Below are 13,266 nucleotides of genomic sequence, written 5' to 3' on the forward strand. Positions count from 1 at the left end.
CAACATTACCCACTTGGTGAAGAACCCCTCTGTGCACGTGTGTGTGTGTGTGTGTAAAATATCATACTTGTATAGTTCACATTGTCTCTGGCTAGACAACTAGTTCCATAGTGTTGTTATGGCGACAGGATCTGCTACTTCTGTGAAAGTGCTTACTAGGCTATAGGTCTGCTTACTAGGCTATAGGTCTGCTTACTAGGCTATAGGTCTGCTTACTAGGCTATAGGTCTGCTTACTAGGCTATAGGTCTGCTTACTAGGCTATAGGCCTGCTTACTAGGCTACAGGTCTGCTTACTCTGCTATAGGTCTGCTTACTAGGCTATAGGTCTGCTTACTCTGCTATAGGTCTGCTTACTAGGCTATAGGTCTGTTTACTCTGCTATAGGTCTGCTTACTAGGCTATAGGTCTGCTTACTAGGCTATAGGTCTGCTTACTAGGCTATAGGTCTGCTTACTAGGCTATAGGTCTGCTTACTAGGCTATAGGTCTGCTTACTAGGCTATAGGTCTGCTTACTAGGCTATAGGTCTGCTTACTAGGCTATAGGTCTGCTTACTAGGCTATAGGTCTGCTTACTAGGCTATAGGTCTGCTTACTAGGCTATAGGTCTGCTTACTAGGCTATAGGTCTGCTTACTAGGCTATAGGTCTGCTTACTAGGCTATAGGTCTGCTTACTAGGCTATAGGTCTGCTTACTAGGCTATAGGTCTGCTTACTAGGCTATAGGTCTGCTTACTAGGCTATAGGTCTGCTTACTAGGCTATAGGTCTGCTTACTAGGCTATAGGTCTGCTTACTAGGCTATAGGTCTGCTTACTAGGCTATAGGTCTGCTTACTAGGCTATAGGTCTGCTTACTAGGCTATAGGTCTGCTTACTAGGCTATAGGTCTGCTACGTGAACACAACTCAGCATAGTGTCAACTACCATTACACATCAAGTTTCATTAACACACACATTATCAATAATACTTATCACAACGCTTAACACACACACACACACACACACACACACACAGCTGACTATGACAACTCTAAAATGTGTCTTCAAAACACTGCCTGAGAAGAAAAGCCATTTTGACCCTCCACGTGGTCCCCAGAGGTCAGGTCTCATCCGGTTAGGGAAACTATCAGTCAATTGAGTCAGAGAGGAAGCGGGCATTCGTCCTAATGGAGTTGCGAGCTAGTACACAAAGGGAGGTGTAGTGTCGCAGTACGGGTGGTGGCCACTAGCGACTGTGGGCCATTTCTCTCAGTCATACATGCATGTACCTCTGAACTCCCGAGGTAGGAGCTAAGTAACCGTGAACAAACATTAGCCACATTTTACACTTGATAGATCCCACCGCTGCCACCAAAAACAGTTACAAATGTAAATGCATGTTGTAATATGTACTAAGTGACCCCTTTTTTAAAGCTACAAAACTGTGATTCCTAACTGACTCTCGACCACCCATTCCCCTGTCTTGTCTCTCTGATGGTTGTATAGTTACAGGGTACCAAATATGACACAGGAAGTGTACAGGGTCATCTTGATTTCCTATAGCCATTATCTCTACAGACTCCAGCCCTGGTGCTAGGCATTAGTTAGCCAAGCCACTTTTGTCCCAAATGGCACCTTATTCCCTATGTAGTGCACTTCTTTAGACCAGAGCCCTATGGCACCCTATTCCCTATATAGTGCACTACTTTAGACCAGAGCCCTATGGCACCCTGTTCCCTATATAGTGCACTACTTTAGACCAGAGCCCTATGGCACCCTGTTCCCTATATAGTGCACTACTTTAGACCAGAACCCTATGGCACCCTGTTCCCTATATAGTGCACTACTTTAGACCAGAGCCCTATGGCACCCTATTCCCTATATAGTGCACTACTTTAGACCAGAGCCCTATGGCACCCTATTCCCTATATAGTGCACTACTTTAGACCAGAGCCCTATGGCACCCTATTCCCTATATAGTGCACTACTTTAGACCAGAGCCCTATGGCACCCTGTTCCCTATGTAGTGCACTACTTTTGAGGGTCCTGGTCAGTAGTGCCCTATAAAAAAAGAATAAGATGCCTTTTGGGCTGCTCTCGGTGCCCTCCTCCTCTTCCTCCTCCCACTCCTCCTCTTCCTCCCACTCCTCCTCCTCCTCCTCTTCCTCCCACTCCTCCTCCTCCTCCTCTTCCTCCCACTCCTCCTCCTCTTCCTCTCACTCCTCCTCCTCCCACTCCTCCTCCTCTTCCTCCCACTCCTCCTCCACTTCCTCCCACTCCTCCTCCTCTTCCTCTCACTCCTCCTCCTCCCACTCCTCCTCCTCCCACTCCTCCTCCTCTTCCTCTCACTCCTCCTCTTCTTCCTCTCACTCCTCCTCCTCTTCCTCCCACTCCTCCTCCTCTTCCTCCCACTCCTCCTCCTCTTCCTCCCACTCCTCCTCCTCTTCCTCCCACTCCTCCTCCTCTTCCTCCCACTCCTCCTCCTCTTCCTCCCACTCCTCCTCCTCTTCCTCCCACTCCTCCTCCTCTTCCTCCCACTCTTCCTCTTCCTCCCACTCTTCCTCTTCCTCCCACTCTTCCTCTTCCTCCCACTCCTCTTCCTCCTCTCCTCTCGCTGGTGGATTAATCACATCAGAATCATTAAGCTGCTAGAGGTCAGTGCTCAGCTAACAGGCTAACGGGGGGGGGACAGACAGACAGACAGACCACATGACTGCAGTACCACAGGAAATACTGTGATCATCTACTGGATTATCATCTACTGGATTATCATCTACTGGATTATCATCTACTGGATTATCATCACAGAGTTCATATTGGACTCTTAGTTGTTGTTTTTTTGTTTTTTTAAATTAGAAACGATTGAGAAAACAAATGACTTAGACGGTAATTTCTAGAAAAGATGGTTGTAATACTACTTCCCCCTCTTTGATTTGACTAATAATAGCATAACTCATTTAAAAGCTATCTTTGTACTGTGAGGCCGAGTCAGTCACTTTCTCAATATCCTGTGGATGGGACTACCGACTTCACTGCAGTCACACGCATACATTTTATAAAGTCAACAATCACTTCCTCTTCCTAGTAGGCCTGGCCTATACATAACCAATCAGATAAGATCGACCGGTCGACTACAGGACAAGACACATGCTGCTGTTGTCTGGTCCAAATCCATTGACGTAGGCTTATGTTCAAATCCTATTTTCAATCATTTCCCCGACCGACTATGACCAGTACCAGGGGTGTGTTCACTAGGATCTAAACGAGAAAGCAATACCTGAATTTGTTCAATTCAATTTGAATTCATGATTACACAACAGATAACAATACTAATACTGTTATCTAGGCATGACCTACGCTGGTTCAAATCCCAGGCCCCACCCCCACCCAATACTGTAGTCTAGACCTGACAGGCCCCACCCCCACCCAATACTGTAGTCTAGACCTGACAGCAGGCCCCACCCCCACCCAATACTGTAGTCTAGACCTGACAGGCCCCACCCCCACCCAATACTGTAGTCTAGACCTGACAGGCCCCACCCCCACCCAATACTGTAGTCTAGACCTGACAGGCCCCACCCCCACCCAATACTGTAGTCTAGACCTGACAGGCCCCACCCCCACCCAATACTGTCGTCTAGACCTGACAGGCCCCACCCAATACTGTAGTCTAGACCTGACAGGCCCCACCCCCACCCAATACTGTAGTCTAGACCTGACAGGCCCCACCCAATACTGTAGTCTAGACCTGACAGGCCCCACCCCCACCCAATACTGTTATCTAGACATGACCTACGCTGGTTCAAATCCCAGGCCCCACCCCCACCCAATACTGTAGTCTAGACCTGACAGGCCCCACCCCCACCCAATACTGTAGTCTAGACCTGACAGGCCCCACCCCCACCCAATACTGTAGTCTAGACCTGACAGGCCCCACCCCCACCCAATACTGTCGTCTAGACCTGACAGGCCCCACCCAATACTGTAGTCTAGACCTGACAGGCCCCACCCCCACCCAATACTGTAGTCTAGACCTGACAGGCCCCACCCCCACCCAATACTGTAGTCTAGACCTGACAGGCCCCACCCTCACCCAATACTGTAGTCTAGACCTGACAGGCCCCACCCTCACCCAATACTGTAGTCTAGACCTGACAGGCCCCACCCTCACCCAATACTGTAGTCTAGACCTGACAGGCCCCACCCCCACCCAATACTGTAGTCTAGACCTGACAGGCCCCACCCTCACCCAATACTGTAGTCTAGACCTGACAGGCCCCACCCCCACCCAATACTGTAGTCTAGACCTGACAGGCCCCACCCCCACCCAATACTGTAGTCTAGACCTGACAGGCCCCACCCCCACCCAATACTGTAGTCTAGACCTGACAGGCCCCACCCCCACCCAATACTGTAGTCTAGACCTGACAGGCCCCACCCCCACCCAATACTGTCGTCTAGACCTGACAGGCCCCACCCAATACTGTAGTCTAGACCTGACAGGCCCCACCCCCACCCAATACTGTAGTCTAGACCTGACAGGCCCCACCCAATACTGTAGTCTAGACCTGACAGGCCCCACCCCCACCCAATACTGTTATCTAGACATGACCTACGCTGGTTCAAATCCCAGGCCCCACCCCCACCCAATACTGTAGTCTAGACCTGACAGCAGGCCCCACCCCCACCCAATACTGTAGTCTAGACCTGACAGGCCCCACCCCCACCCAATACTGTAGTCTAGACCTGACAGGCCCCACCCCCACCCAATACTGTCGTCTAGACCTGACAGGCCCCACCCAATACTGTAGTCTAGACCTGACAGGCCCCACCCCCACCCAATACTGTAGTCTAGACCTGACAGGCCCCACCCCCACCCAATACTGTAGTCTAGACCTGACAGGCCCCACCCTCACCCAATACTGTAGTCTAGACCTGACAGGCCCCACCCCCCACCCAATACTGTAGTCTAGACCTGACAGGCCCCACCCTCACCCAATACTGTAGTCTAGACCTGACAGGCCCCACCCTCACCCAATACTGTAGTCTAGTCTAGACCTGACAGGCCCCACCCCCACCCAATACTGTAGTCTAGACCTGACAGGCCCCACCCCCACCCAATACTGTAGTCTAGACCTGACAGGCCCCACCCCCACCCAATACTGTAGTCTAGACCTGACAGGCCCCACCCCCACCCAATACTGTAGTCTAGACCTGACAGGCCCCACCCCCACCCAATACTGTAGTCTAGACCTGACAGGCCCCACCCCCACCCAATACTGTAGTCTAGACCTGACAGGCCCCACCCCCACCCAATACTGTCATCTAGACCTGACAGGCCCCACCCCCACCCAATACTGTCGTCTAGACCTGACAGGCCCCACCCCCACCCAATACTGTCGTCTAGACCTGACAGGCCCCACCCCCACCCAATACTGTAGTCTAGACCTGACAGGCCCCACCCAATACTGTAGTCTAGACCTGACAGGCCCCACCCCCACCCAATACTGTCGTCTAGACCTGACAGGCCCCACCCCCACCCAATACTGTCGTCTAGACCTGACAGGCCCCACCCAATACTGTAGTCTAGACCTGACAGGCCCCACCCCCACCCAACCTACTGTAGTCTAGACCTGACAGGCCCCACCCAATACTGTAGTCTAGACCTGACAGGCCCCACCCCCACCCAATACTGTAGTCTAGACCTGACAGGCCCCACCCCCACCCAATACTGTAGTCTAGACCTGACAGGCCCCACCCCCACCCAATACTGTAGTCTAGACCTGACAGGCCCCACCCCCACCCAATACTGTAGTCTAGACCTGACAGGCCCCACCCAATACTGTAGTCTAGACCTGACAGGCCCCACCCCCACCCAATACTGTAGTCTAGACCTGACAGGCCCCACCCCCACCCAATACTGTAGTCTAGACCTGACAGGCCCCACCCCCAATACTGTAGTCTAGACCTGACAGGCCCCACCCAATACCACCCAATACTGTAGTCTAGACCTGACAGGCCCCACCCCCACCCAATACTGTAGTCTAGACCTGACAGGCCCCACCCCCACCCAATACTGTCGTCTAGACCTGACAGGCCCCACCCCCACCCAATACTGTAGTCTAGACCTGACAGGCCCCACCCCCACCCAATACTGTCGTCTAGACCTGACAGGCCCCACCCAATACTGTAGTCTAGGCCTGACAGGCCCCACCCCCACCCAATACTGTAGTCTAGACCTGACAGGCCCCACCCCCACCCAATACTGTCGTCTAGACCTGACAGGCCCCACCCCCACCCAATACTGTAGTCTAGACCTGACAGGCCCCACCCAATACTGTAGTCTAGACCTGACAGGCCCCACCCCCACCCAATACTGTAGTCTAGACCTGACAGGCCCCACCCCCACCCAATACTGTAGTCTAGACCTGACAGGCCCCACCCCCACCCAATACTGTAGTCTAGACCTGACAGGCCCCACCCCCACCCAATACTGTAGTCTAGACCTGACAGGCCCCACCCCCACCCAATACTGTAGTCTAGACATGGACAGGCCCCACCCAATACTGTAATCTAGACCTGACAGGCCCCACCCCCCACCCAATACTGTAGTCTAGACATGGACAGGCCCCACCCAATACTGTAGTCTAGACCTGACAGGCCCCACCCCCACCCAATACTGTAGTCTAGACCTGACAGGCCCCACCCCCACCCAATACTGTAGTCTAGACCTGACAGGCCCCACCCCCACCCAATACTGTAGTCTAGACCTGACAGGCCCCACCCCCACCCAATACTGTAGTCTAGACCTGACAGGCCCCACCCTCACCCAATACTGTAGTCTAGACCTGACAGGCCCCACCCCCACCCAATACTGTAGTCTAGACCTGACAGGCCCCACCCCCACCCAATACTGTAGTCTAGACCTGACAGGCCCCATCCCCACCCAATACTGTAGTCTAGACCTGACAGGCCCCACCCAATACTGTAGTCTAGACCTGACAGGCCCCACCCCCACCCAATACTGTAGTCTAGACATGGACAGGCCCCACCCAATACTGTAGTCTAGACCTGACAGGCCCCACCCCCACCCAATACTGTAGTCTAGACCTGACAGGCCCCACCCCCACCCAATACTGTAGTCTAGACCTGACAGGCCCCACCCCCACCCAATACTGTAGTCTAGACCTGACAGGCCCCACCCCCACCCAATACTGTAGTCTAGACCTGACAGGCCCCACCCTCACCCAATACTGTAGTCTAGACCTGACAGGCCCCACCCCCACCCAATACTGTAGTCTAGACCTGACAGGCCCCACCCCCACCCAATACTGTAGTCTAGACCTGACAGGCCCCACCCAATACTGTAGTCTAGACCTGACAGGCCCCACCCCCACCCAATACTGTAGTCTAGACCTGACAGGCCCCATCCCCACCCAATACTGTAGTCTAGACCTGACAGGCCCCACCCAATACTGTAGTCTAGACCTGACAGGCCCCACCCCCACCCAATACTGTAGTCTAGACCTGACAGGCCCCACCCCCACCCAATACTGTAGTCTAGACCTGACAGGCCCCACCCAATACTGTCGTCTAGACCTGACAGGCCCCACCCCCACCCAATACTGTAGTCTAGACCTGACAGGCCCCACCCCCACCCAATACTGTAGTCTAGACCTGACAGGCCCCACCCAATACTGTCGTCTAGACCTGACAGGCCCCACCCCCACCCAATACTGTAGTCTAGGCCTGACAGGCCCCACCCAATATTGTAGTCTAGACATGGACAGGCCCCACCCAATACTGTAGTCTAGACCTGACAGGCCCCACCCCCCACCCAATACTGTAGTCTAGACCCGACAGGCCCCACCCAATACTGTAGTCTAGACCTGACAGGCCCCACCCCCCACCCAATACTGTAGTCTAGACCTGGACAGGCCCCACCCAATACTGTAGTCTAGACCTGACAGGCCCCACCCCCACCCAATACTGTAGTCTAGACCTGGACAGGCCCCACCCAATACTGTAGTCTAGACCTGACAGGCCCCACCCCCCACCCAATACTGTAGTCTAGACATGGACAGGCCCCACCCAATACTGTAGTCTAGACCTGACAGGCCCCACCCCCACCCAATACTGTAGTCTAGACATGGACAGGCCCCACCCAATACTGTAGTCTAGACCTGACAGGCCCCACCCCCACCCAATACTGTAGTCTAGACCTGACAGGCCCCACCCCCACCCAATACTGTAGTCTAGACCTGACAGGCCCCACCCAATACTGTAGTCTAGACCTGACAGGCCCCACCCCCACCCAATACTGTAGTCTAGACCTGACAGGCCCCACCCCCACCCAATACTGTAGTCTAGACCTGACAGGCCCCACCCCCACCCAATACTGTAGTCTAGACCTGACAGGCCCCACCCCCACCCAATACTGTAGTCTAGACCTGACAGGCCCCACCCAATACTGTAGTCTAGACCTGACAGGCCCCACCCCCACCCAATACTGTTGTCTAGACCTGACAGGCCCCACCCAATACTGTAGTCTAGACCTGACAGGCCCCACCCCCCACCCAATACTGTAGTCTAGACCTGACAGGCCCCACCCCCACCCAATACTGTAGTCTAGACCTGACAGGCCCCACCCCCACCCAATACTGTAGTCTAGACCTGACAGGCCCCACCCCCACCCAATACTGTTGTCTAGGTCTGTACAGACCCCACCCAATACTGTTGTCTAGGTCTGTACAGACCCCACCCACACCAATTACTGTTGTCTAGGCCCCATCCCCACCAACAGTTCCCTCTAACTTTTTAAAATTCTCTCACCTACAGCGAAGAGAGCTGCATGTGCTGGGGGGAGGGAGGGCTGCTGTGTAGGTAGGGGGAGGGAGGGCTGCTGTGTAGGGGGAGGAAGGGAGGGCTGCTGTGTAGGGAGGGCTGCTGTGTAGGGAGGGCTGCTGTGTAGGGAGGGCTGCTGTTTAGGGAGAGGGAGGGAGGGCTGCTGTGTAGGGAGAGGGAGGGAGGGCTGCTGTGTAGGGAGAGGGAGGGAGGGCTGCTGTGTAGGGAGAGGGAGGGAGGGCTGCTGTGTAGGGAGAGGGAGGGCTGCTGTGTAGCGAGAACGAGGGAGGGAGGGCTGCTGTGTAGCGAGAACGAGGGCTGCTGTGTAGGTAGAGGGAGGGAGGGCTGCTGTGTAGGTAGGGGGAGGGAGGGCTGCTGTGTAGGTAGGGGGAGGGAGGGCTGCTGTGTAGGTAGGGGGAGGGAGGGCTGCTGTGTAGGTAGGGGGAGGGAGGGCTGCTGTGTAGGGAGAGGGAGGGAGGGCTGCTGTGTAGGGAGAGGGAGGGAGGGCTGCTGTGTAGGGGGAGGGAGGGCTGCTGTGTAGGGAGAGGGAGGGAGGGCTGCTGTGTAGGTAGAGGGAGGGAGGGCTGCTGTGTAGGTAGAGGGAGGGAGGGCTGCTGTGTAGGGGGAGGGAGGGCTGCTGTGTAGGGAGAGGGAGGGCTGCTGTGTAGGTAGGGGGAGGGAGGGCTGCTGTGTAGGGGGAGGGAGGGCTGCTGTGTAGAGGGGGGTCTGTTTCATGTGCTGGTTCATTTTCACTGTTAAACCATCATGAAACACACCTTTTTTATCCTTGTATTTGTTGTCTGTATTTGTATGCTTGATGATACTTAATGTACACAGAGCTGAAAACCACATTTCCCCCATGGGGATAATAAAGTCATTAATTATCTTATCCATCTTAGTATTTCACTGATGAAGCAGATATACAATTAACCTACAACCTCTATCCCATAATGACCTTCTGTAAACAATAACTAGGTCATATTCAATTTCACATAAACAGTAAGGCCTTGTGGGGGTTTCCCCCTCACCCCCAAAGCATGGTAGGCCCTTTGTGTTGACGATTACAGTAATCGTTTTCATTTGATCTTCACACATCACAGACAAAGTGTGTGAATACAAATTAGATTGTGAAACTTCAATAGTGATGATTAGTAGTTAGTTGGAAAACTATAAACTTCAAACGTAGTCTCCATATATATATATATATATATAAATATATAAATATATATAGCTAGTAAACCTATTAAACCCCAGCCATTTCCACGTGACTCCATTTGAAATGTGAACCCGTTTAAACCCCGTTAAAAGGCCAGGTTTGTGATGACTATGTCTGTCTTCTCTCCAGTGTGCTCAGTGGAACAGCCCCAAGTTTCACAACAATGCAGCCAACTTTCAGCTCGCTACAACAGACAAAAACATTTGACTCTAGGTCACACGGGCTACCCCCCCCCACCCCCACCCCCACCCCCACCTACTGTAACTACAATATCATAACAGCCACACTTGTAGGAAAAAAATTATAATATGTAAAAAACGACAAAAATGTACGTGGTGTTTTAATGTAATTAACTCGTCCCAACATGCCATATCTTTACCCCCCTCTCTCCCCTTTTAATATCCAACTACTCACCCGCCAGTCTGATGACTCTAGACTTCCAAAGCAACTTCAAAAAACCAAATCCTCGCCAAGGACAACCATGCAGAATGAACTCCGTGTGCTGGGCCAAGTCCAAGAAACCAGAGGGCTGAATCAAATCCGGCACATACACGTTTATCCTTTTAGCTGTTACACAGGAAAACCGCCACTCTTTGCCTCAACAAAAGACGGCCTGCACTCACTTTGATCATGTAATCACGTACAAATCGTCGAGGCAGCCTTTTTTTTTCAAAACACACACACACGGTTCGCCTTCGTTTCCCCCTTTTCTTTCTCTCGCCGTGGTGTATCTCCTTGATATCTTGCGCGGTGAAAAGTATATCGGTTAGATTGAGAGGTCTAGTTCGGGAAGGTAGGAAATCATTAAGTTCGCTTTTCGTTCACAGCCTCTGCTTCCTTTTTTTTCCACACACACGCGCTCTCTCTCTCCCTCCTCCTCCTCGCTCCCCCTTTCATATGCACACATTCCACGTTCTCTCTCTCTGTAGGCTGTATCCCCCCTTCAGCTGTTCAACAGACACATTCACATGGCTGAGCTAGTCTTTCTTTAACCAGACACTAGTTTAGGAGAATACACCACCACCACCCAACAATAAAACACCGAGCCAAACAAAAACACGGTGTGGATTCTAATGCTCGCCGGTGGGATAGGAGAGGACAAAGGAGAGGCGCGAGGAACGCCAATAGGGACGGGTTGATGATTGATAGTTGGGTGATTATGATTTAAAATCAAACTGCATCGGTAAGCAAGACGTACAGCATGTAACGTATCCCTACCGGGCAAGATCAAGCGCTCACTTTACATGGCAGCTGTGTGTATCAAGGTACAATACCACAATGATGATGAGCCTCTCGCTGTTCCACACAGCGCTGCGCACACACACACCAATACATCTCCACATTACGCCCCAGCTAAAGAGATAAGAAGATTGGACTGGATGAATACAATAAACTATTGTTATATAATATATGGTTTGGAAATATATCTGCCATCTCACTCACAGCCTACATGTTAACTCTTGAGATTTATAGTAATGAACATTGTGGGGACATTAAGTAGGGGATTACAATATTGGTGTTTGATTAATGGTCAGTGTTAAACCCATGCAGTGGACAGAGAGAGAGATGGCAAAATACATGGAAGGTAATGTAGAGGCGGATGTGCCCTGTGTGTGTGGAAGCTGGTCTTTCATGTCGATTCTCTTTCTAATTTGCATTTGTCCATAATGAGTTCACGAGTCTCTCTTCAGCTTTGGCAGAGATCTTGCAATTTTAAGTGAGAATTCACACCAGTGGGAAAACATAGAAAGAACATGAACCTTTTATGCAGGTTTGTGTGACCTGAAACAGCAGTGACAGAGTAGCGATAAACGACGCTGTGAGTCCCCTGGCTGATTCGGATTGGCTGTTACGGCAGGGTTGCATTCATTAGGGTACACCGTAACAAAACGTTTTTTTAAATGTTTCCAAGCGGAAAATGAAAACAATCATTTGTTATTGGTCAAGTCCAGGTAGTCCCTGCTGTTTCAGTTTTGTTTAATTCCGTTTGGTGCCTAATGAACAAGGCCCTGGCTCTCTCTCTCTCCCTCGCTCCCCCCCTCCCTTCCCCCCTCCCTTCCCTTCCCCTCCCTCCCTCTCCCCCTCCCTCCCTCCCCTCCCCCTCCCTGCGATGAGATCCCATTATCAGCCGCCTGAACAATCCGCCTCCAGGATTTCACAGCTCCTCTGTTTATTGCATGGCTCTGTCAAGTTGGCCACCATTAAAAAGCCAGGTAATGAAGAGGGACAAGCGAAGCAGTTACAAGCACAGCGCTCCACGTTCTCCAGGCCCGAGCATTATCTGGGAAGCTGACTACATCAGAGAGAGAGAGAGAGAGAGACAGACAGAGAGAGAGAGACAAGCGGAGCAGTTACAAGCACAGCGCTCCACGTTCTCCAGGCCCGAGCATTATCTGGGAAGCTGACTACATCAGAGAGAGAGAGAGACAAGCGGAGCAGTTACAAGCACAGCGCTCCACGTTCTCCAGGCCCGAGCATTATCTGGGAAGCTGACTACATCAGAGAGAAAGAGAGAGAGAGACAGACAGAGAGAGAGACAGAGAGAGAGAGAGACAAGCGGAGCAGTCACAAGCACAGCGCTCCACGTTCTCCAGGCCCGAGCATTATCTGGGAAGCTGACTACATCAGAGAGAGAGAGAGACAAGCGGAGCAGTTACAAGCACAGCGCTCCACGTTCTCCAGGCCCGAGCATTATCTGGGAAGCTGACTACATCAGAGAGAGAGAAGAGACAAGCGGAGCAGTTACAAGCACAGCGCTCCACGTTCTCCAGGCCCGAGCATTATATGGGAAGCTGACTACATCAGAGAGAGAGAAGAGACAAGCGGAGCAGTTACAAGCACAGCGCTCCACGTTCTCCAGGCCCGAGCATTATCTGGGAAGCTGACTACATCAGAGAGAGAGAAGAGACAAGCGGAGCAGTTACAAGCACAGCGCTCCACGTTCTCCAGGCCCGAGCATTATCTGGGAAGCTGACTACATCAGAGAGAGAGAAGAGACAAGCGGAGCAGTTACAAGCACAGCGCTCCACGTTCTCCAGGCCCGAGCATTATCTGGGAAGCTGACTACATCAGAGAGAGAGAGAGAGAGACAGACAGACAGACAGAGAGACAGACAGAGAGAAAGAGACAAGCGGAGCAGTTACAAGCACAGCGCTCCACGTTCTCCAGGCCCGAGCATTATCTGGGAAACTGACTACATCTATTTGATTCTGTTCTCCATTCCAAC

General features: G+C 52.1%; 1 protein-coding gene across 1 annotated transcript in view; it reads right to left on the reverse strand.

The window, feature by feature from the left end:
• The window catches only part of LOC135527707 (arginine-glutamic acid dipeptide repeats protein-like), a 259,138-nt gene extending 248,170 nt beyond the window's left edge, over positions 1-10,968 (reverse strand). Inside the window, 1 exon segment of the mRNA XM_064956220.1 lies at positions 10,455-10,968. The gene's annotated coding sequence lies outside the window, so the exon portion shown is untranslated.
• Positions 10,969-13,266: the final 2,298 nt, after the last annotated feature.

This window comes from Oncorhynchus masou, chromosome 33 (assembly GCF_036934945.1).
Source record: "Oncorhynchus masou masou isolate Uvic2021 chromosome 33, UVic_Omas_1.1, whole genome shotgun sequence".
Taxonomy (NCBI): domain Eukaryota; kingdom Metazoa; phylum Chordata; class Actinopteri; order Salmoniformes; family Salmonidae; genus Oncorhynchus; species Oncorhynchus masou.